Source organism: Haplochromis burtoni, unplaced genomic scaffold, assembly GCF_018398535.1.
Source record: "Haplochromis burtoni strain Fernald_Lab_line unplaced genomic scaffold, NCSU_Asbu1 Contig_22, whole genome shotgun sequence".
Lineage (NCBI taxonomy): Eukaryota > Metazoa > Chordata > Actinopteri > Cichliformes > Cichlidae > Haplochromis > Haplochromis burtoni.
Window position 1 is genome coordinate 1,368,506 of NW_024582383.1, and position 24,414 is coordinate 1,392,919.

A 24,414-nucleotide genomic window follows, 5' to 3' on the forward strand; every position below is an offset into this window, starting at 1 on the left:
CAAGCTGAGGTCTGTGGCCCCGTGTGTCACAATAATAAGCCTGGAAGTGTAACTAGGTTCACAACTGATGCAGGTTAGGAGAAACAAATGGTGGTGCTGACCTTTGTGTTAATCTCTCTCATTTTTCAGCTCCGTCAGGCCCATCAGCACCATCAGATACGTGGTCCACAGCCACATTGTTGGGCCTCCTCGTAGATTCCTCGTTGCTCACTGTCATTCATGGGAGCACTGTGCCCGCCCCATCTCATGCTGAGTTTTTCTGCTTGTTTAGTTTGTTTGCCCCACGTGTCATTGATCCAAGGGGTTTGGTTACGTAAAGTGCAGATTTTCACACAAATTTTGTTTTGTTTTTTTTGGTGAGGCTGCACATAGAGGGGTTCGACCTCCAGCTACTCCCGTCTATCTGTTGAGGTGTCCTTGTGAAAGGAGTGCTTAATAAAAGTATAAAAACACTGTGTAAGCACCATTTAGTTCATACAGAGTGCCATGTATGAATTATAATGTATATATAATAAACGCCTTCTTTTTTTTAATCGAATTGTAAAAACTTTTCATTCGTTGCCTACATGTTAGAAACGTCACTGCACTGTAACATTATGGTATCAAATTGTATCCATGTGATGGCTTCTTCTTCTTTGTAAAGCAGTGCAAGGCTGAAGTTTCACTCAGTTACACGTGTTTGACACTGTGCTCTTTTTTTCAAAGTTACTAAGTATCAAATATGTGAAAACTGACTAAAAGTATTTCTGGGGAAAAGAACTGAGTTTCCCTTTGCTACATTCTACACACACACACACACACACACACACACACACACACACACACATTCCACACATATATTAGGGGTGCAACGATATTGAACCGTTCGATACAGTGCTTTCGGTTCGGTACGCATATGTATCGAACAATACAACATTTGTAATTTATTTTATCAACTTTCCTTCTGACGATGCTGTCTGTGTTGAGCGCTCAGTGAATCTGCGTTCGACTACTCCGCCTAGGCTGCACTGTCGAGCGCAGATCCACTGAGGCTCAACACAGACAGCATCGTCAGAAGGAAGAGCGCAGGGCAAGCTAGCGAGACAGAAGTTAAGCTCTCCTTGCAACATGGCAAATTGAACCTCCCCCACCCTCATTCAGATCTGGCGTTTGGAATTATTTTGGTTTTCATGTGACGTATGACCCTGAAGGTAAGCGGTCATGGACTAAAGTAAAACAGTATGTTGGATGTGCCACGCAATGCTCAATTACATGGGTGGGACTAGTGTGTTAGCGCAGTTAGCTCGTTAACGTGTTGGCCGTCCAGCCCCACGCACGGGGCGATCCGCGGTAGCTCGTTAACGGAGATTTGCCGTGTTGTGGCGTTAACGTCATTTCAGATTAACGCTGACAGCACTAGTGGGAACACAACGAATATGACTGCACATTTACTCCGACATCATCCTAGTGCAAAGACAAGTGGAAGCAGACAAAAACAACAAGCACGCATGCTACAAACTTTACCCGAGTCATTTAGACAGCCGTTAGCACAGGATTCTCCTTATGGGGACCTGATATGTTTAATATGCTGCTGAGAATATAGCCCAGAAGAAGCGTATAGTATAGCTTTTATTTTGGAAAGAGCCATTTCTCTGTAATAAACTCTCTTTTCCAAAGATGAGTGATTTCTCAGATAGATTTATTTTTTTTATTACTTTGTTGTTTCAGCAACATTAAATTTAAAAACTGTACTTTTGAGTTAAAATATATATTTATAATTTTAATAAATGACAAATTAAAAAGGCATGAACATTTTTTTTGTATCGAAAAAATATCGAACCGTGACACCAAAGTATCGAACCGAACCGTGAATTTTGTGTATCGTTGCATCCCTAATATATTCTGATTAATTTGTGATGAATTCATTTCACCTTATTTATATGGAATTAAACTATAATTATAAAATTTACATTTTATTAAAAAAAGCTCGTTTGAAAAACTAAGTTTGTGGTTTCCTGTGATCAGAGCAGCTGGTCGGTATGACAGGATGAGCTAACTGCATTATTATATGAAAACAATTTGAAGAGCAATTACTGAAAAATGATCAGCGACTTTGTAAATGACTATTTTCACATTTATGAGTGTTAATCAGACGTAAGAGACACATTATTTTTTCCCACCTTCTATAATTCAGTAGCTGGGACGATCTGATTAACAGCAAAACTGACAGTAAATTTTCTGCATGGGAAAAATAAAAATAACCATTAATTTGATACAAAGGCAAAATCTGAACCTTTGACTCTGCTTCACGTTGTATCAGTGAAAGTTCAGGTTTTTGCTTAAACAGTGGAAAAATAGCTGTTTATGCACAAGTGCTAAAAACGAGTCTGTTGAACATTACGTCAGCGTGTGAGTGTGAATGAAGCTGGAAGTGTCGGGTGTTTGAATCCTAAATGAAATGATGTCAGTTTGAGGGCACAAACTGAAAGATGTCCGCTGATTTATAAACACAGCTGTAAAATGAGTGTGATCAGTGAAAAGCAGCTGAAGATGGTGAAAATGTTGGAAATGTAACTGACAGTGCAACAAAAATGATCCTTTAAAACGACAAATTGTTGGACAGTGGTGCAAATAATGATCATTACAATGCAAAAGAAAATAAAGTCGTAGAAACAAAGTCATCAGTGACAGGTGCAGCACAACAGCAGCTGACCTTCAACGACACGGCACCAAACACGCAAATGAGGAAATTAATAAAAAACCAAGAAAAACAAACTAATAAAAAATCTTTTAAGCTTCTTGCAGAAAGACAGAGATGTGAGTGGAACCGCAGCTAATCAATTAAAATCCTGATACTTCAGGTTTTTAGACCAAAACAAACTAAAATGAAATAAAAGTTTAAAAAGTGAACTTCACCAGGAATGCAGTGAAAGAAATCACACAAAAACAGCTCTGCTGACCTCTTTTGTATTTTAAAGAATCAAAACAACAGAGAAAAGATGAGAATCGTGAAATTAAACACCAACAAGGATTCCAGTTTACGGTGAATCTTTCCACGTCACGCAGGATTGTTTCAGGTGTTTTTACAAATACTGGTTTATTTATTTTTTTTGCAAAACTCTGCAAAACTGAAATCTTGCAAAGTTTATAACTGAATCTGACAACCTTAAGCAAACAGAGAAAAAGCATCCACCCTCCTCTACCACTGTGGACAGCCATTGCAACCTCAGTGTTACTTAAAACGACAGGACAGTGTCAAAGTTAATATTTGGGACACAGTCCTCAGTATTCATGGATTACATTTGCAATAAGAAGTTAAGTCCCTGCTAAATTAAAAGAAAAGGTTTTTTGTCTTTTGAATAGGACATTATGGAATAAAAAGTTCCAAAAATATTCAGACATTTAAACAACGAGGTTTTTTTTTTAAAAAAGCCATTGAGAGAGTTTTCTGAAGCAGCCTGGGATCATTATACGACCCCAACTCTCATCGAGGCTGAGCTTCCAGGACTCACAGCCCTCCCTGTGCTCTGCCTACACTCTGGAGTTATGCGACCAGTTGATGAGTAGCTGTGTCAAGTTGGAAGGTCCTTGGCAAGAGGCCTTGGGCACCACTGGAAGACTATCAGAGTGCAGAGTCATTAGAAATCCCTCATTCTCGCCCCTGTGTGTAAACGGCCCCGCGGCCTCCATCTGAACGAGCCCCGAGGAAGGATCTCCTCCGTCGGGCTGAAATTGGATCGTGCAGAGAGGAGGGAGCTCTGGGAGCCGAGAGTTAGCGAGGAAGAAAAAGAGAGAGAGAAAGTAATATGCTCCTATTTATTGACTCGGCTGCAGAGATCACTGCACTAAACTGTTTCAAAGGAGGTGTAGTTTGGGGAGTTTGTCCCATAAGCACTGCAGGCATTAGAGGCATGACAAGTTGCCTTCATAAAAGCCTTAAGTGGCTTTTCAGAAGGAAAACTCAATTGGAAATGTACTTAAACAAATACCAGGTCAGCTATATGTTTTTGGTTTGTTTTTCCCGGAAATCGTATAACACGAGCAAAATGTGTCCCCAGGCAGAAACTGTGTGCACGCCAGGCTCTTGGAATAATGATTAAATATATATGTTTAATAAATATCACCTAAATGTCTAATACGAAACCGAAAGAATGAAATCCCAACAACTTCCTCATCGTATTTTATAGAGGTGGGAATCACCATACATCCCACGATACGATATTATCACAATACTTAACTCACGATACGATATTATTGCAATTTTTAAAATATTTTGCGATATTCAGATTCTGTACATAAAGGTAAACTTTATCAATATTCATTTTCTCTAATATCAAAGTCCACACTCAGTCTTTCTCTCATTTCAGTTTTATTGTTGACAAACTGAACGGTTTGTATTAGTCGAGCTATTCTGAACTATGCAATTTATGATAACTATGCAGCCCCTTCAGCAACTGAAGAACTTGAAAGTAAATTAAAACAAAATATAATTTTACATTAAATAAAAAAGTTTTAAACGTAATTAAAATAAAACATGTCTTAAATTAAAATAAGTAAACTGTCATATTGCTGCCAAAAAAAAAGTTAGACACATTTGGACAGTGAAGGAATGTCAGGATTCTTGCTCAGAAAAAGGATCAACGTGCTCTGAAGTCAGAGCACAAAAACCTTTTTGTAACAAAATATCGATTTCTGCCGTCCCTGCATCGATACATTATTAGCAAACAAAATATCACGATACTACACAGTATCGATTTTTTCCCCCACCCCTAGTATTTTATCTTGTAAAGGGGATACAACTTCAGAGAGAGAGAACCCCAGCCATCAGATGATCCCTGTGAGCAGGACTTGGTGACAATGGGAAGGGAATAGACCTCTCCCAGAACCAAGCTCAGGGAGGGGAAGCCATCAACCACAGCGGGGGACCAAAAGAAAAAAAAGAAACCACATCAAAGCCGGTGTTCTTATTTCCTCTGAAATATATAAAAATAACACTTTGTGGGTGAAAATGGATCTGAACATGTACTGTTTAAAATCATGCAGAACCAAGACCAATGCTGTCAAACGACTCTTATCGACATCGTGACATCAGACTGAGGGGTTATTTGTCCCCTGCAGATGCAGATATAAGCTAACTTTGCAGTGGCTGCAGATGGCAGGATGTTCCCTGCAGCAACGCCACTGCTGATAACATCACACTGACACTCGGAGACGTCCCCACGTTTTGTGCTTATGTTGCCAGTTGGCTGTAAGAACTCCGGCTTCAGGCATTACTGGGGCTGTGGGCATGGTTTGAATGAATGCAGAGCCACGCTGGTCCTCCACCACACCAGTGCCGCTTCAGGAAATTCTGGAGGGCAAAAGCCATCAAGAGAGGCCTTTGGCAGAAGTGCCACTCTGTGTCCCTCTCCATTGTTCTCTGACCAGGGGAGGCACAAATTAACCACCTCACAGATACATTTGAGGTAAATTAGTTTTAGCATTTTTCACTTTTTTCCAGTGAGTTGAGTCGTTTTGGCGCACGGTGCTGCCTTTACATGTTTCCATTAAATCTCAGCTGATTGAAACCAAAGGCCGTCCAGCTCGTATAGTGTAAAACATGGACCTGTCTGCTGCAGCATCAGCCACTGATTTGTCCTGCTTTGAATCCTTGAGGTGATCTTTTCTTCTTTTGAGATCTTGGTGTTATGAAACTGGATGTGAGGTGAGTCCGACTATGAAACAAGATACTGATTGGCTAAAGATGTTTAATAGGCAGCTAACAAAAAGTTAGCTTACATGTTTGGAAGCATATACTGAACAACAGATGCTCCTTTAGTTTGAAAATGTGAAGGTACCCAAACCCTCCACTCTTTCTAATCGACATAATCCCTGAAGGACTCTTAATTAGTAGCTAAAGTTAGCATGTCACTTAAAAGCGTCCAGCGTTTTGTTGTTAGCAAGTCAGCTGAAATGCTCCAGTTGCCAACGCTGACTAAAAGGGAACATTGAAAATTTTGGTAAGGGAACTAACAGTCCAGACTTTAACAAAGGTGATTCATAAATTAAGTCTTCTTGGGGCTAATCGAAGTCCACAAGCATGTGCTTAATGCTGGCACGTGTTTCATTTAGAATTTTGTGGATTGGGCGAGCCTCATCATAGTCACTTCACTCTGACACAAAGCTAACCTGACCCAGACTCTCACTGAACTTTTCATTTTATATCACCTCTTAAAATCAGGATAATCTTGAAATTAAGGTGAAGTGAAGGAACATATTTGGACTAACGAGCGTAATGTCACCACTGGTCCTTAACACTTAAAAATGTTGTTAAGGACGACCTATCTGTGTTGCCATGGCAGTAGTTATAATGTAGCTTACGCTTGACTGTCAAAAGAAATAACGATTTTTGCACAGAGACACGAAAGTGAAAATCTGATTCCCACTTGTGTTTTTATGTATTCTTTCATGAGTGAAGAAAGAGCGGCAGCCGTGTGTGTGTGTGTGTGTGTGTGTGTGTGTGTGTGTGTGTGTGTGTGTAATCAGTTCATTTAATTAACTGTTGCAGAGGGATACATGTGGACATTGGCAGAATATCATCTAGACGGTCAAGGACCTGAACATTATGTCTAAGTGCTCAAACAGAAGCACATCAGTTAGAAAGTCTCGTGTGGGTCGTCGTACCTCCCAGAAAACAGGCTCCTGTTCAAAAACTGTTCTGGCCATAAATGTCTAATTTAATCCGTCATTTACAGCATCACATGTACTGTGTGCTGGTGTGGCTTCACAGCACCACAACTGCTGCGCTGAGTTTGCATATCAAACCCACGTCTGTGCTGCAACAATAGAAGTGGAACGAGACGATGCAGAGATTGTGTGCAATCGCCAAACGCTTTATGTTCACCAGACGAACTGAAAGTATGTGCGTCGTAAAAGTGCTCCGCAACGGAACGAGTGAAAACAGTCCGCATTAAATACGATAATGAGCCGTGCGAATAAGTCACATAAAGAAAGGAAAATAGGATACACGTGTTGTTTAAAGAAACAATGGCGTGCGTGAGTGATGGCGGGCGGTTTCTAAACGCTTTCTGAAAGCAAAAAGAAACGTGACATCCGGGGTGGAAGGCGCCGAGCGGAACAGATAAAAGACCAAAAGGTTTCTTACAGCAGAGCAGCACCTTTACACGTTTTCCAGCAAAAATAGAGCAGGAAAAGGTATTAGCACCTTTCCTCCACACACACCTGTACTCTTCATTAAGTGCCAGAGTGTGAGTAATGCAGCGTTTGGCCTTGGTGCTTGAGAGTGGTAGCTTTATTTTACACCAGTGTACTTGTGTTTGTGCTGCACGTGGGCAGCAGTCCGAGCTGTGGAAAAAGAAAAACATTTTTTATTGGCATGAATAAAGAAGGCTGATTGCAGAGGAAGAGGAAGTATGAGAGGTCGGCCGCCAAACAAGCGAGAGAGGAAGAAAAAACAGAGGTTTATAATTAAATTCTGAGAGGAAGCCTTGTCATTGAGGTAGGCCATGTCGAGACATTAGCAGGGCAGCGGATGGCTGCGCACTCTTTCACCTTAAAGGCAGCGGCAGCCAAGGAGGTGACAGAGATGTGCACTCTCCCTGCTTTTACTCCTATTACTCCCGGCAACGGCAGACAAATGTGCAAATGCCATTTGCTTTCCAAGGGTATTATCAATGTGCAAGGACCTTAATGCCTCTGGACACAGCTGGATAGACCAGCTCCGACCAGCCAAGAGCAACAAAGCACTGCGGCTACCTCCACACGCACACGGCTTTCTTTTTCTAAACCAGAATTTTATTTTTTCCGGTTGTTTTTGAAAACACAAAATGACGTCAAGAGCACCAAAATCAGTTTTTCCTTGTCAACATATAAATGCAAAATTTTATGAAAGTTTTCACTTTGGAAGGATTTTCTGAAAAGCTCCGTTTTCACTGGTGTAAAATGGCGTTGACGTTTACACAACAGAGCCAGAACACGTAAAAACATAGTGGGGTGCGTGTGGACAGCATCACGTCCATCACATGTATGGTTAATATATAAGCGTGACCTGATCTGTTTCCTTTTTTTCTCTTTCACATTAAATATCAATAGTCTCATGGAAAAATGTGAAATAGTCACAAAAAGCAATTATTTGTTTGTGTTGTCGAGAGTCAGCAAGACTTTGAACCTAATTTATTTCAACAGAAAGAATGATTCATGTCATGGCAATGATCATATTTCTTTATTTAACTGAGTCTCTTTCAGTCACAACTAATAACACACTTGAATTATAAAAATGTTATGGAACGGCTGTGTGCAGGCAGGAAAAGGACCCAAAGTGCAGACTCCGGAGGCAGACGTGAATTTAAAAAACAGCTTTACTGCTGAACTCAAAGTAACAAACTTCAAAAGTACAAACATTAACGCAGACAGGGAACCCCAAAACACACAGCATAAGGGAGGGTAGATAAGAGTAGACCACAACACTGACAAACTGAAACACAGGGCTTAAATACACAGAGGGAGCAATCAGGGAATGGGCAACAGGAGGGAGACACAGCTGGGGCAAATCAGGCCTAACGAGACAAAGGAAGCAAAACCAGACACATTAACATGAGACATGGACTTTCAAAGTAAAACAGGAAACATAACACAGACTCACAGGCAAGCACTATAACAAAGGGAACAGAGACGTGGGACCAGGGCAGACACAGACACTGACTGGACGTGGGGATAGCAGACAGGGGAGACAGCAACTATGGAACACAGACAGAAAACCAGAACACTAAAACTCTAACCAAACCCCACCCAGAGAACCTAAACTAAGAATAATCCTAAAACCCATAAAGCAAAGCTAGAATATAATGAAATAACAAAATCAAAGAACCAAAAACACAAAACACTGGGTCAACGACCCAGGGACCCTAACAAAAAATCTGTCTGTGGGATTCAAACTGAGGTAAACGGCCAACTTAATTCATACAAATCACAAAGCTCGCTCTCTTGTCTCAAACTGTGGATGTTTTTGCCATTTAAAAGTGAAAACCTTTGTTTTGTGTGCATTGACACAATTGATTTCTACCAGACTGACCGATACAAACACAGAGGTCGAAGTCAGACGTAGCTCTGTCACAAAGAATCCTCCGATTTCAAAAGGTTACATTTTTTTAAGTAAAAAATACTGCAAGCTTCTATGCAGTATTATATAAAGTTGAATATAAAGTTTTACATACAAAACAATATTCACATCTGGGTGCACAGTAAACATCCATGGCTGGAATCACTGAGGCCGTCGATGTTGTGATGCTAGCTCGTCTTTCTAACAGTACATGTTTTAATCTTTGCCGAATTACAACATATGAAAGACATCAATAACTTTTCAACCTTTTTCCCCTAAAAAGTCCTTTTTTTGCCCAAAGCACGAGGTTGTGTTTAGGGTTGGGCACTTTGGTCTCATGGGGTTAATTGTTTGTTCCATCAAGCCCGTCAAGGGTTGTTTTCCCAGGAGAGGAACAGCCAGCTTGTTCTTTGTTCCTCGTGTTATAGTCTTTGAAAAACAGCGGAGGATGGATCAACATCGAAAGTTTCAAGATGACTAAAGTCTCGTTTTAGTATTGACACCGGCATTAGGGTAAATAGCAGAAAATGGATCGATCTAAGGCTGTGTCCACCAACAGTACAGCGCATTAGCTACACAGCAAATTCAAAAGTGTTAAATGTTTTGGTGTTAATAGTCTCCTTGCAAAAGTAGAGTTAATTTTACTCTAAGCAGAGTCACATTCTTTTAATGTAACTCTGAGGTGTAAAATGATAGTAGTTAAAATCGAGTGTTAAAAATGAGTGTTTCTCTGTCAAATCTGGAGGTGTTACAATGGAAACATTAACTCTTGACCTCTTAACTCTGAACTCCTAAGGGGCTATGACACCAACAGAGTAAATTCACAGACTCCGCCCCCAGCACGGCTCCAATCGAAGCTGAAGTGAAGCCGTTTCAGAACATTTTGCTCTACATATTTGAGTTGTTTGCCATGCTTGGTAAGTCATTTTTTCAAAGATTGTTTCAATTATTATTATGAGCTTTTACTTCTGTGGCTCTTTGGAGTTGAGACAAAGCTGTGTGAAAGGCATTAGCCATGTTGCTCGCTGATAGCATAATATTCTGTTTTAGCTAGCTGAAAGGTATTGTTTGCGGGCAAATACCACAGCCTTGAAAAAAAGCTTGCATGTGAATTTTCAGTCAAACTTTTGGTCAAATACACCTAAAACAATGTCTAGAATGTGAAATGTTGGTATAATGGTGCTACTTGAAGCCTGAAAACGATCGCCCATAAAAAAAAAACGAGCAAACAGCAGTAGCGACGTCCTGACTGGATTCTACGTTAGCATAGATCCCTCCAGAGTTTTGTGCACACGGTTTAGGTAAAAATGAAAAAGGTTGAGGTTTTACATTTAGTTCAGTATTACCTGTTGCCTGTGTCTTGTCTTTTGGGAAAATACTTTACACAAGTAATGGCTCAAAGAGGATTCCTTTTTTTTTTTACTGTGCTGCAATTGTTTACTGGATTATTTGTGCCATTAATTAGTGTCAACTAATTTTTATTCAATCTCCGCACAGGATATGCTTGTGAAGATGGAATATGGGGGAGAGCAGAAGTGCGTTGAAGTTCCACAAAGGGATGAATGAAGGACATGCATATTGTATTGAAGAAATAAGTGATGAGAATGCTGTTATTTGCATTTACCATGTCAGACCTTTTGATAAACAAATTCTAATGAAAGTGAGAACATGTAACTGTTACATCTTTCAGAAAATGTTTTGAAATTGTGGTGCACAGTTCAGAATAAATGTTTTTCAAAAACCATTGCATCTTTTTAGTAAATGTTTATTTCCAAAAGAAATTTCTAGAAGTTCAGAACAGTAAAATTCCCGCTTTTTAGAATGAATTAGAAGATAACTCTTACGTAGTTAAACTAAAATACTCTTTGAGAGTTAATATATAAACTCTTAACACCAAGTGTTAAATTATCAACTCCAGACAGATTTGGTGTTTAACACTAAATCAGAGTTAACGTACCAACTCTCCAAAAAGAGTTAAATTAACACTCTCTGGTGTGGACCCATATAGACACTTTAATAGTGTTGAAATCAAATCCGACAGTGTTAATTTGGACATGCTGGATTTGCTGTGTACAAACAAAATAACATTATCGGTGGAATTATTTGGCGTTCTGGCTCTGCTATTGCACACTGACCCAAACACTACGACTCCACTGGTGTAAACTGATGCAAATCTGCACTTTTTGTTACCATTTTGTCTTTTTTGCATATTTTTTTCTAGTTGAAAGATTCAGTTTCACCTCACTGGGAACAACAACAAGCAGGCGGTGTGTGTGTGTGTGTGTGTGTGTGTGTGTGTGTGTGTGTGTGTGTGTGTGTGTGTCCGTCTGTCCGTGTGTGTGTTTATCAGTCTGAGACCAGTTTATGTGCTCTACTGTCTGTTTGTCTGCGAGTGTATCAGTCAGCTGGGTGTATTTGTTGTGTGTGTGTGTCTTTATTGGAATGTTTGATGTTTGCATTTCTGTGTGTGTTGATCAGGGAGGACGCACATGTGTGTGTGTGTGTACAGCAGGAATAAAGCGCCCCATTGATAAGAACAAGTTCTTCTTGTTAATGTATCAGTAGAGCTGGACCCACGCCAGAGCTGAAGTCCCAGGGGAGTATTTCTGCACAGCCCCCGCTGTGACACGGCAGTTACTGTTCACACACACACACACACACACACACACACACACACACACACACACACACACACACACACACACACAAGGCTAGATAGCCCAGGAACCAAACATGTGTTAACACTCTTTCCAAGAGATACATTGAAGAGGACATTGAGCAATGTTTCGTCTTACATCTCTCCGGTGGACGCCTGCTCTGCAGCCGTCTAAAATGCTTCCATGTGCAGTCCCTGCATTCCGCCTACCTTTCTGGATCATTCCGAGACTATGCCTGAAGATACCCGATACCCGGGGGAAAGCAGATAGTCATGAGAAATACCTGCTAGCTCTTAACAGTTTTAAATAACACGGGGGGAATTTTTGCCTTCCTTGTTTTTTTGGTCAGGCACATGTGCCAGCTATTGTTTTTCCTCCCTTATACACCAGGGAGATGGAGCCAAGGCTGTTTTATGACAGTCATAATCACCACCCCTGGCAGCTGCATAGGGACATCAGCTCCAATCGGCTGTTGCGGGGCACACCTTGTTGTCAAATAAAAGTGTCTGGATGAAGGTCGGCGGGAGAACAAAGAAGTTCAGTGTGCAGAATAAGCACCTACAAACTCCCACCGGTGCACAGCGAGCACGCTCTGCCTCGCGGCCATTTGTTTAACCGTTCCAGGCCACTGTGGATGTTGTAGAGACGTCCGTGCACGCGGTCTGTGACAGCAGGGGCTATCAGTGTAAATCTGTGCAGAGACACACAATTAATCACATCAGCGTGTTGAACAAGTGGCTCGCCCTGACAAATGCATGCGGGCAGCGGCCGCTGGGAGCGAAACATAGTATTTAGTGTACAAATGACATTCCATCAAGGTGGCGTTTAATAAAAAACAGGCACGCTCTCATACAGGACACAGGGGAGCGTATTCAAAAGAGGCCTGTTGTTTGGTGCGCACACAAGGGTTTAGTGTACTGCAGCCCAAATTTAGCTCGTTAGCATCATCCTCGTATCGTTTGAAATTGTAAATACATTTACACTTTTGCTAACTTGCCCGTTTATCACGAGTTAAGTATTTACTGAGCACAAAACGCACTTTTAAAGGCAAGCGGGCAAGTTTTATTTTCCAGATGGCTTTGATATAGATCATAGCGGTGTCACCGCCGAAGCATGCTTTCCATTATTGGGAGCATTTAAAAGCTTTACCTCTTAAGGCTAATGCAAAGTGACAAATCCAAAGGGGTTCAAACAAAGAAAGGCAGCAGATCTTACAAATGGAATTGTCCCCATGGGCAAACCACATAATATTCATATCAAACCCGATACATCCACCATTTGAATTTCTAACCATGCAATCAGGGGCTTTGCCAAGTTAGTGAATACGCCGTGATGAGTGTGACGATAAGAGGGGACCAACGGGGCACTGTGGCTTTTGTGAAAGGCTGCGCTCTCATTAGCCATCAAACATCTCGAGTCGGTATAAAATATTAGCTCACAGGCAGTAAACACTTCCTGTGCTGCAGAGCCTGGAAATCTAATTTGATAAGTGGGAATGGTGGTTTTTTTAAACTGTTCGCAAGAGCAGCTTTTCACTGGTGACAGGATGTACATCGCAGTCACACTGAGACCTTACAATTATAAAATATTATCTATCTCAAATAAATGCACTTTACAGTCGAGGCATTTGATGCATTCTGGAATTTTCTTTGGGCGTTCCCATATGGAAAAGATATTTATAAATCTTATAAAGTTTGTATCTGTCTTGTGTGAAACTTGTATGAAAAGCATACAAGAGTGAAAACAGATATAAGATCCCTTGAAAAATTATATAATGAAACTTGTATGTTTTGGATACTTAGTAAAACAATGTATGAAAGTAATGAGAAAGTGGCCACTTTCATGAGTAAATCATATACGTTTTTACTATTTCTCTTCCATATGGGTTGACTGCCCGTTTTTGCTCTACATGTTGAGGCCTGGGCTCTGGGGAGGCCGATCCATGACTGAGTTGTTTTTACTGATGTTTTCTGATTATTATTTTTTTAGTTTTAAAGTCCTAAGATTCAGTTTTCAGTAAACATTTTATAAAAATGTGTTTTTTTGTTTTATGTAATTATCTTATTAAAACCACAGCCAATACAGCCTTCGTTCTCACAATATCAGATAATTGATTGTCCCAAGAATCAGAACAGAATTGGGGGAAAAGGCTTTTTTCTGCCCCTTTAATGTTGCTCCTAATTTGATCTGTTATTGTTTACAACTCTCAGGATGTTTGTTACACATGAACAGATAGATAATAATACACGTTACAGTATTACTGCCGACAGCAACTTAAAAGACAAACTTACTCGTGTCTGCAGACAAATGAATCCTGTCACCTCGCCTCGATGACGCCTGACGTTTACGTGATCCACCGTGTCGACACGAGTCCGATGCAGCCAGCTGGCAGGACGCTGTGGCCGATGTCACTGTGGTCAACGCTTTCGTATTACTTAAAAAACGCCGTTGGCGCCTGTTCGCTCCGTCCCTTTCCTTTAGCGCTGTTATTCTGGGCAGTGGGTCTTATAAATAACTAATAAAGACAAATCCGTGATGTATTCATCTTAATGCACAGTGGCAACAGGGGCAGGTGTGCTGGCTTATTTCTACCTTTTGTAGGACAGCGCAATTAATCTGCTTTGTGCCAGGTTAAGAGCAGCGAGAGGGATGTGGAAAGAGACAAATGAAAAACCAAAAGGGAAAGTCATGAATTTTACAGTGAACTCAACCCAACGAGCACCTGACCTCGGTTACCTTTACACTCACACCTCCATCGAGAATCACTTCCTTAGAAAATAAGAGGCACCGGTGAAGTCGCCTGTTCCCGAAATAGAAAAACAATGAAGATAGGTGACGCTAGGCGTGTGTGTGTCGGAGAGAGGGTAAAGTGGGGAGATATTAGCCATGTGTGATTCATTTACAACAGCATGCTTCAATTAATCTGGGCAGGGTGGCAGCACCGGGGTTGGGCCCCGTGCCACCTGAGCGAGAAAGGAGGAGTGATCTGTTGCTCAGCGAGAGATGAGCGATGAAAACAGATCCCTTCGAATCGATCGCTCTGCTCTTCCTCTCTCGCTGAGCCTCTTTGTTCTCCCTCTTCACAGGACGCGAGGCCAGAAGAGGCTCGATGAGACGCTCTGAATCACCGGGCGTCCCTGAAGCACCCTGAGAGGAGTGCTAATTCTCGTGTAGGCGTTCACCTTTAGAGACGCCCTCGGGATGTTTCGTGAGCCGGCTTTCAGAGTGGGGTGGGCGCGCTGCGGCAGTTAGTGAAAGCAGAGCAGGGAGGCAGGGAGAGGAGGCAACCAGACCAAGGGGCAAAAACCACAGCGACCAGATGGAAGTGCAGATTGTTTTAAGGGGCTACTGCCTCAGCAGAACCACGTTTACTGAAATCTCATGTTTGTGTTTTAGGACATAGTGAGCAGCACTTTGGGATCCTGCAAAGAAGAAGATTTAAAAAAGCGGTCATGTGCATATCCCATGTTGTTTAATTTCAACTCCAAAATAAGAGCAAAAGAACACTTGCCAGGCTTTTTAATACCATAACGCATGAGGTTACACTGAAGCTCGCCAAGTCCAATAGTGTGATTGTTGCAAGAATAAATAAAGTGGAACAAAAAAATGTGATGATGATGAATTAACCAGAGGAAAGAAACGTATATTAAGACACAGGATAAGGATATTAAATTACGGCACTTGATGGGAAAAGACAAGCAAACGGCATCGGCGTGGCAGAGGATTAACGGCTGTAGCTTAGTGGTGTCTGACAGCGTAATTATATTTTTAGCTGACTGTTTTGTGAGCCGTTTCACCTGCCTTCTGATGTAATCTGGATTTATCCAAAGTCCTGCCTCACGCATCGGGGGATTTTTCACACCCAAAGGGCGAGAGGAGGGCTAAAACGGATAATAGGAGCCTTTCGCACATCCACCGCAATGCCTACTTTTTGGACGTACCGCAGGCTGAAGTGTCTCCTCGCTTCCCAGGCAATTAAACATTTCCACGAGGAATAGAGATTGGCAGAGTGTTTAATCTGAAAGTGAAGACGTGGGAGCACATAAGCAAAGAGGAAGTGAAGAACAGCCTTCGCGTGTGCGTCTGTGCCTGGCGTGCGCGACTGTTTGGATAATTTAAGCTGCTGAATTTAAAAAAAAGGAAGCAATGATCGTAATAAGGACGACAACAACAATTATCTCTTCATTTTACTCAGGGTTATTTAAATAAAGAAGGTTTACAATGAAACCCCCATTATATGCTTAGGTAGTGTAATTATCTTTAATTAAAATATAGCAATTAATAAGTGTCTCAGGTCGTGCGAGCATAAATTGTCTCGAGACGTCCTCCACTTGGCTCTAATTTGAAATGGTGCATTAATAAATCAGCTGTCAGAAGAGGAAAAGGTTCAGGGGACTGTGGTGTTTTGGTGTTCCGGGGATTTAGTTAATTAGTTGGAGGGGAAAGCCAAAGATAAACACAGATTGTCATTCGAGCACAGGCAGAGCCTTTAAGCAGCTGCTGAGACCTGATCAAATCAAGTTGGTGGTCAGAGCAGTGCAGCGCTGCAGCGCATACTCATCTTCTTAGGTTTGGCAAAACAGTGTTTTATTGCCGAGTTCCTCGTTTTCAGACACTGAAAGTTTCATTTTATTCACGTGCAACATGAAAAAGAGAAATCCTTGTGTTTCACGACATAAAGTATTTGTCATCTTTACTGTAAACCAAGCTTGTAATTGTGTTTTGGCAGCTCGATGAACTTGTTCATTGGCTTTGCACTCATTTACCGTTGCTGATATCAAAGCCGCCAAAGTCTAGATTCTCTAACTTTTATGAGTCAGACAAAAAAATTCCTACATTTCCCATAATGCAACCCAATAATATCATTGGTATGTCCACTTCTTTAAAAAACAAAGAGTATGTTTTGGGCGAAGGCCGAGGCGACCCTGAAAGACACCACCCAAGTGTTTTCTCTTATGTAGAATCAGTGGAGTGGCCTTAACTGTTTTTAATTTTATTGCACTTCTACAAAGTTATTTCTCCGCTCACGTGGGCATGTGTCTGGCTGAAACTGAATCACTAGCAGGCTTTCAGTCCTTAGTATGAAATGAACCTACATTTCCCATAATGCAGTTAAATATTACCTCACAGAGAAGCAGCTCAAACTGTTTCATCAGTGTTGCAACCCTTTGTGTACAGAATAATGTGCACGTGACTTCCTCCTCGCAGGCAGTAAGGCCGTCATGACCCGTGTGATGAAATAAGTCACGAGTTGAACCTTGTCTCTGGTGTGGTAACTGTTGTGATCTTTTGAACCTGTTGAACTGATTGCATCTGTCTTCAGTCAAAACAGGCGTTTGCTAACGTGTCACATGAGTGACCAGCCTGTCTCAGTCATCATGGAGTGATGAGCACTGATTCAGGGTCTGGCTATGGGATTGTGCAGTGCCTGGTTCAGTGACTCATAGATGTACGGTACTTAGAAGTGTTTAGCCTGGGAGGCAGGAGCGGCCCTGAGACCCTTTTCCACCCACCCAGAAGACTTCCTCTATGCTCCGTGCAGAAGGGGAAATTTAGCCCAGATGTGACTTCAAACAAAAGAAAAGCTGCAGGGATTGGAGGTGGGATCAGGCCCATCTTTCGCGTGACCCCGAGACCTGCTCCTTCCTGGCATCTGTCTATTTTTCTCCTCTACTGTTCTTTCTCTGCTGATCTCTTGTAAGTTTCTCTCTCGCGGGTCTTTTTACTTTTACTCCTAAACATCCTGGCTGTTTTTAACAAGCCTGCGCTGTGTCAAGGAAATCCTGCGAGGAAGCACATTTTTCACCAAATAAAGTGAAATTCCAGGATTTGTAAAGTTGAACACACTTCAAGCCTTTTAGCTAAAAACAGCTACATGAAGTTGGCCTGCTTTACGCTTTTCAGCCGGGTATTTTATTTCTTCTCAGAAATATCAAACGAGCTGTGGGGGTGTTTAAGAAAAGGTTCAAACGTGAAGATAAAACATATGTAGTCATGAAATATCAGAATAAAAATTCTGCAGTCGTTCTTCTTTATTTCCCTTGTGAAGAAAAAAAGAAACTTTTTTTTTTACATTAAAATGACAGTTTTTGGCTTTAAATGTGTTTTGAACGCTCTGGTATGACAGTGCACTGTTCGCCTGCCAGTTTCAATTCTTAGTAAATTCCTTACTCCATGAGAGCCTGACGTCATCTTTAAAAATGCAAATACTAGCAGCTCCGTGAGGCTCCGCCTAAACACGAAATGCTAATAAGGCAAAGCTCACATGCGTCACAGTGACAAAGCTAACGTACTCGTGATTACTGTTCTGTTGTTCACACCGTGGATCTGTAGTTTCACAAGGATCGTTCAGAATACATGGAAATGTGACGCATTTTTTTATAAACAGGGTTGAGATGATAAAGTTTAATTTTAATTTTTTTTATTTCATATTTTTAACAGGTTGTGAAAAAAAAACAAATGACAGCAATCACCTTTGACCACTGCAGTCATCTTCTTATACAAAGTTTCTCTGGCTGAACTTCCAACAACTAGTTCTGGTTTACAAACGAGTGCCATTAAGGGAGCCGTGTCATAAATCCTTAACTGACCTGTTAGCATAGATTAGCAGAACACTTGCCTTTCAGGCACGTTTTGCCCTGCAAAAAAATGATTGAATATAATTTAGTTTTGTTTCAGTTTTTAAGGAATTACTGGAATAGCTCTCCTAGTTTGGCTTTTAATATGTTCATGGCAATTACAAATGTTTACCTGGAAGTTGAGTGTCCGACACACTCCACCCCTGGCAACCCTGGCTGATTGGGACCCACACCCAGTTTCACACCTTGGCTCGGGCGATTAGAGGATCATCAGGGGTCCTTTGTCCCTCTGTGGGGGGAAACTCCCACTAGGTTTAAATCTGGGACTCTCCACCATTTGACCTTAGAACTGAAGAAGCTTCTCAGATGAGAGGTGAAACGTCTTCAAGTAACTTAAAGGAGTCCAGACGCTTTTCTTTGCAAGCTCCTTTGACTCCACCCCTAGGGCGACTTTTGATCTCGAGCTGATTGAAAAGGTCAACCGGTCTCCAAACAATCACGGTCTGACTTGGATTCATTGCTGACACTCTTAGACAGTTTTGTAATAGTTTGCAAATAACTGCAGACATATTGCCAGCCCGTTGCAGTCAATTGGAGTGAGTCTGTGCCGATGAGCCCGAGTCAGCTATATGAATATGATTAATCTTCTAAGGACCATTAAAGTTTGATTGTTTGCTCCAGACAAAAATATGTCAGCAGCTATCAAAGTGCTGGAGCAACAAGGCCATAGCAAGGCCAAAAAAGCAGCAATGATTGGAAAACTACTTATGTCTATATTGCTCAACAGAATATTTTTAATCGGGATGGTCTTGAAGGCTTTGGAGGATTGAAGAAATAAAGAAAAGTATTTTCACTCTGTGAGCAGATTGCACTGCTGTAGTGCTTTGAGACGCACTGACTGCAACATACTGGCAGAGATAAATAACACAGACCTGTTGTGTAAACTAAAGTAAAGATTTCCCAGGGTGGACGGCACCTTTTAAGATATTTTTCACAGCAGCGAGCAGCACACGTCAGCAAAAAGGCCGCCACTCATCTTCACAATTAGACACTGCACGGCACTCGTCAGCGGTATTAAATCGTAGAAGGGCAGCGATGACATGGCAGCCACATATCAAGAACCAGTCCTCTTTTGACCTCCTTTGATTTCAAACCACTCTGCCCCTTTTCTCCCCCTACACCCCCTCCGCTCCCCCTTCCTCTGCTGCTCTCTCCCCCATCCCTCCCTCAGCAGAACTACAGGGGCTTGCTTGTTGTCAAGTCAGTGTTTTTACAGCCTGGCATTAGCACAGGGCAGCATTCAGTCAGGACCCAGCATTCACTCTGGCTCCCCTATAATTCACATGCTCACGTTGGAGCGCGCTGCCTTCGGTGCTACTCGTGAAACGACCCTGATTGAGCCGCGACAGTTCCGCTGACCATTTTGCTCATTTTATTAAAGCAACTTTTATTCCTCGCCGATAAATCTTTTTACATTTTAAATGCCAACACGAAACAGCCCCCATGACAATATAGAGGCAGATGGAGTGGAGCTGGATTCGTACAGGATGCTGTGGGCTTGACTTTTTCCTCCGCTTTTAAAGAGGGCCTGTTATTATGCTCGTTTCCAGCTCCATAGTTTCATTCTTGAACTGCACCAGAGTAGCTTTGCATGATTCATAGTTAAAAATAATCCTCTTTTTTTCACCTTTTGTTTTTATGATGGGTGCCTGTGGCTAATCGGAAGGTTGGCGGTTCAATTGCTGATCCGGTCTGCATGCCAAAGTATCCTTAGCCAAGATGCTGAGCCCTGATGAGTTCATCCGAGTATGAATGAGTGCGAATGTCATTGATTGAAAGCACTCGGGCGTACAAAAAAATACTTGTATGAGTGTGTGTGTGAATTATTGACTGAATAAAGTAGAAACGCTTTATATGAGAAGAAGTCCCATTACCTTATACGAGACCTTGGTGCGCCCCAACATCTGCTATTTAAAAAACAAGCTTTTTTGGTTTCCTAATCTTTCCTTTAATCTTCCAACCTTTGTTCTGATTGGCTGCTCCTGGCAAAGAGAAACCCATGTTTCAGATGTCAGGATGCTCTAAATGACATAATCCAAGGCACAAATTTAACAAAAAAATGTTGGAAATGGAGAGTATTTAGAGTAGAAGATACACGAGCTTGTGGTTATAGTTATGTGTGTGCTTATTTTTGTGTTTGTGCCTGTTAAAAAATCGAAAGATCAAAAAATTAAAAGTGGTAAAAAAAAGCACTAAATCTGGAGGGGTTAAAGAGTTTGTTCACAGCCCCCTGCCTCCTCTCAGCTCACTCCTTGGCGATATAATATACATCGTGTTGTCGGCCAAGTTATTTCCCTTGGCTGTGAAAAAGCGGCCCTTCTAGGAGTCGCGCCGTGCTGTTAGATGCATGTGGATTGATAATCGACGAGGGCAAACATAATTACATTGCCTGAGAAATTAATGAACGCATTGATCTCCCACTCTAAACCTAATCAGCATATTTTTCTTTAAGCCACTGGAATCTGGAGCGGCGGGCCCCCGATTGCATCACAGCTCGCAATATTACTGTGGTTTCCCACAGTTAGTGCTTTTCAGAGATCCTGCCAATACGTGCACGGAGGTTTTTAAACACTGATGTTGTTGCCACCTTTGAAGTGCCTTTCGGTGTCCAGATGTAAATTCATGCAGGGAGAAACGTGATAAGCTAATGATGTCTCTCGGGGACTGCAGCTAACATAACCGTGGGATAAACATATCTGCATATCTAAGTGGACTTTCCCCCCACGCTTCTCCTTCCTCTGCCCTCCTTTAACACTGTTAGGGGCCCTGAACAGGAGCAGATGGACAGAGCAGGCTTTGATGTGCGCTCGGGTCATGTGTGTATCTGCAGTTTTATCAAGGTACACAAGCGTGCAGAGTAAATACACCACACCAAAAAAGCTAAAGTCCCTGGGAAGGTCTCTGGGCAAGTGAAGGGGAATTTCCACTTCCAGTATGTTCCTGCATTTGTCCGATATAGTTTCAAACACATGCAGAAGGAATCCTGATGAATTTGATCCGCTGCGACTCTTATTTATTTATTTTGCAGGTCATTTTACATCTGACTTCTGCTCTGTTATTTTGCTTGACAACAATGAGCAAAACCAAATTAACAAGCTAGATAATGGCTTCGGCGTATTTGCCCATAGCTCCCCCCACCTTCCTTTGCTCATCTAAATGTCTGTCATTTCATCCCCATTTGTGTGCTCGAGAGAGAACGAGACATACCGCCGCGCTGCAGCGACTGTGAACGTAGCACACTGCTGCAAAACACGTCCATCAAGGAGAAAATAAAAATAGGCTGTTTCCTCTAAATTCACTTTATCAATAATTCATGGCGTGCGGAGACGCTTGATTTATGAAGGAATTAAATGTTGTGGACTGGGCCTCGCAACGGCCGCCCATCTGTCTCGGGGACGCGGCGGACAAAATTAAACGTGAAAGGCAAACGCGAGAACAAGCGAATTATCTCGTGGAAGGGCTGTAGCTTTTAGAAGACTTGAGCGACACGTGCTCACCGGACAGGCCTGACTGGACGATATGACGGGGGTGATTAAGCGGGAGCTGCCCGATTTGTTGGAAAGGTTGTTCATGACTTATGTGCGTTGTTGAAATGGGTCACCGCAAGTCCATCATTAATGCTCTCTGGCAAATGGAGGCAAAGATCAAAGGCAGGCGCACCTGCTGACCTGAACGGCTTCCTGACCCCGGCTCCGCCTCACGCAGCACACAGATCATGACAGCTTTTAGTATTTCTAAGGCAAAAGCTGACATTTAAATGCCTCCTCTTTTGTTAGTAATTTATATTTCTTTCCTGTGAAAGCTAATATAAATTAGAATGACATCCTAGCAGGATCAGACCGGTTTTGCCTCTGACATGTTTGCTAGCCCTCCGAGGCGACGCACTGCAAACCTCTGCCGTTCATGAAAGACACACATCATAGCCTACAAATGCTGTTTGCATGTTTCCCTACCATCTCAGGCACAAATCAGCTGTCAAACCTTTTGCGACTTTCAGCGCTCTGCTGTTTAGACTGCAGTTCACTGAGGACGGGGAAACTAGCAAACTACTGCTAGTCAGCCTGCCTTTGCAAGGTTGGAGAACACAGAGTTGACACTACAGGATAAATTCCAGTAGATAAATAATTGGAATGTAACATATTATGGTTTTGTATATGTGGCTCAATACTTACATGGGCAAAAGGAGAGTTATAAGTAGGTGTTCCCATCTTACCATCACATGGTAACATAGTAACAATTGTAACAATGTCAGGCTGCTGGTTTACTTAGAATATTTCATTCAGAACGGGAGGCCGAGCCCTCGGCTTTCAGGTCCTTCTTCTTCTTTTAATAATAGACTTCAAACTTTCCTTTTTGATAAAGCGCATAGTTATGGCTGGATCAGGTGACCCTGAGTCCTCCCGTAGTTACGATGCAATAGCTGTAGGCTGCTGGGAGCTTCCCATGAAGTACTGACTGCTTCTTCTTCACTCACCTCGTTTCACTCTCTGTGTTTAGACACCACTCTGCAGGTAATCATTAGTTATTATAAATCTCTGGCTCCCTTCCTCGGTGTGTCTTTTGTCCTGTCTCGTTGCCCTCATCCCCAACCGTCGATGGCTGCGCCTCATTTTCTTCTTTTTAAAAAGGTGTTTTTCCTTCCTACGGTCTAGAAAGTGTTACCTCACAGGGGGTCGTCTGATTGTTAGTCTTTATCTTACCTTGGAATGACTGTTGTTGGGATTTATGTATAAAACTGAATGGAATTCAACTAAAAATGATACCACATATATGCATGTAGTTATATTTTTGTTTAGCTGCAGCCATGTTGGCAGTTGTGAATGCCTAGCATTGTGGCGTTTGCTAACAGTAGCGCAGAGTCATAAAGTCAGCAAATTATTTGGGAGATTATACAAAGAGGATTGGAGTTGTCTGCGCTTCCTAAGATCAAAACCATTATTGGAGCCTGTCTACGATTATGTTGTCTATGTTTTACGACGCCGTGGAACTCGAGTACATCACAGTTGCCTGTATGCTGCTGCTGAGTGACCGTCTCTGTAAAGTTTCCCATTGGTTGGTTTTTATCTGTACATCTTTGCTGGGGCTGGTTCGTCCTTATCTCTGCATATATGTGTACAAAAACATAAACGGTATAGCCTGCACTCTCCCAGCATTACACAAACATTTGTCCCCAGAGTCAGAATTAGGGAAGAAAAAAAGCTTTTAAATGTGCTGCTGCTGTTTCCTGGAAGGATTTACAGAATGAGCTGAAAGGTCGGATTCCATGACAAAATTCGTATCTTGTACTTACATAAACTACTGTTTAAATATTATTGTTGCTGCTTTTCTTGTCTTCTGTTGACTTAAAGTTACTCCCAACACGTCTGTGAGTTGCCTAACCCGTCCTGTCAAAGCTGACTTGAAGCGAGAGTTGACATGATTCATTTAGCGGCTTCTCCTCGTTTCTGCCGTGCATTATCGTCTTCTGACTTTATCTTTTGGCATCTAACCACAAACCTGAACCATTTAAAGAGCGTTTTGCAGCTTTGCATGTTTTCCTAGCTTCAGGTGCACAACTGAAAAATATATTTGAAACACAGACAGGTAAATCAGGCCTTCTCACGACAATAACACGTGGAGTGATACAAGCTGACTGACACATTTAAATCGTTGCTATTTGTGATACCTTTATTAGTTATCATTAATAATAATAATGATTGACATGGCAGTTGGCTTATTTTCATGTCAATCACTTCACACTGAGTTAGCTTTAAACATATTATGCTAAGTCACATGTCACACATTTGAAGCAGAAAAACATGGAATCGTTTCATGTCTGTGGAAGGTTATTCCCTCTGGTAGCTTTGACATTTCTTTCATCCGAACATAAAAACAGTACAAAAGTTGGCCTTTCACAGGAGAATGAGTCACAACCCTGAATCAGACCTCTTCAGCAAAATGGCGTCAGAAGCTCATCTCACAACAGGACCTGAGTGTGGCAACAGCAGGCCAGCTGTTTGCTAACATTAGCCACTTTAAGCTGTTCGTCACTAACAGCTAGCCA

At 41.9% G+C, this 24,414-nt stretch overlaps 1 protein-coding gene across 1 annotated transcript in view; it reads left to right on the top strand.

The window, feature by feature from the left end:
• flrt2 (fibronectin leucine rich transmembrane protein 2) overlaps positions 1 to 24,414 on the top strand; it is a 51,102-nt gene that overhangs the window by 15,575 nt on the left and 11,113 nt on the right. The window lies entirely within an intron of this gene.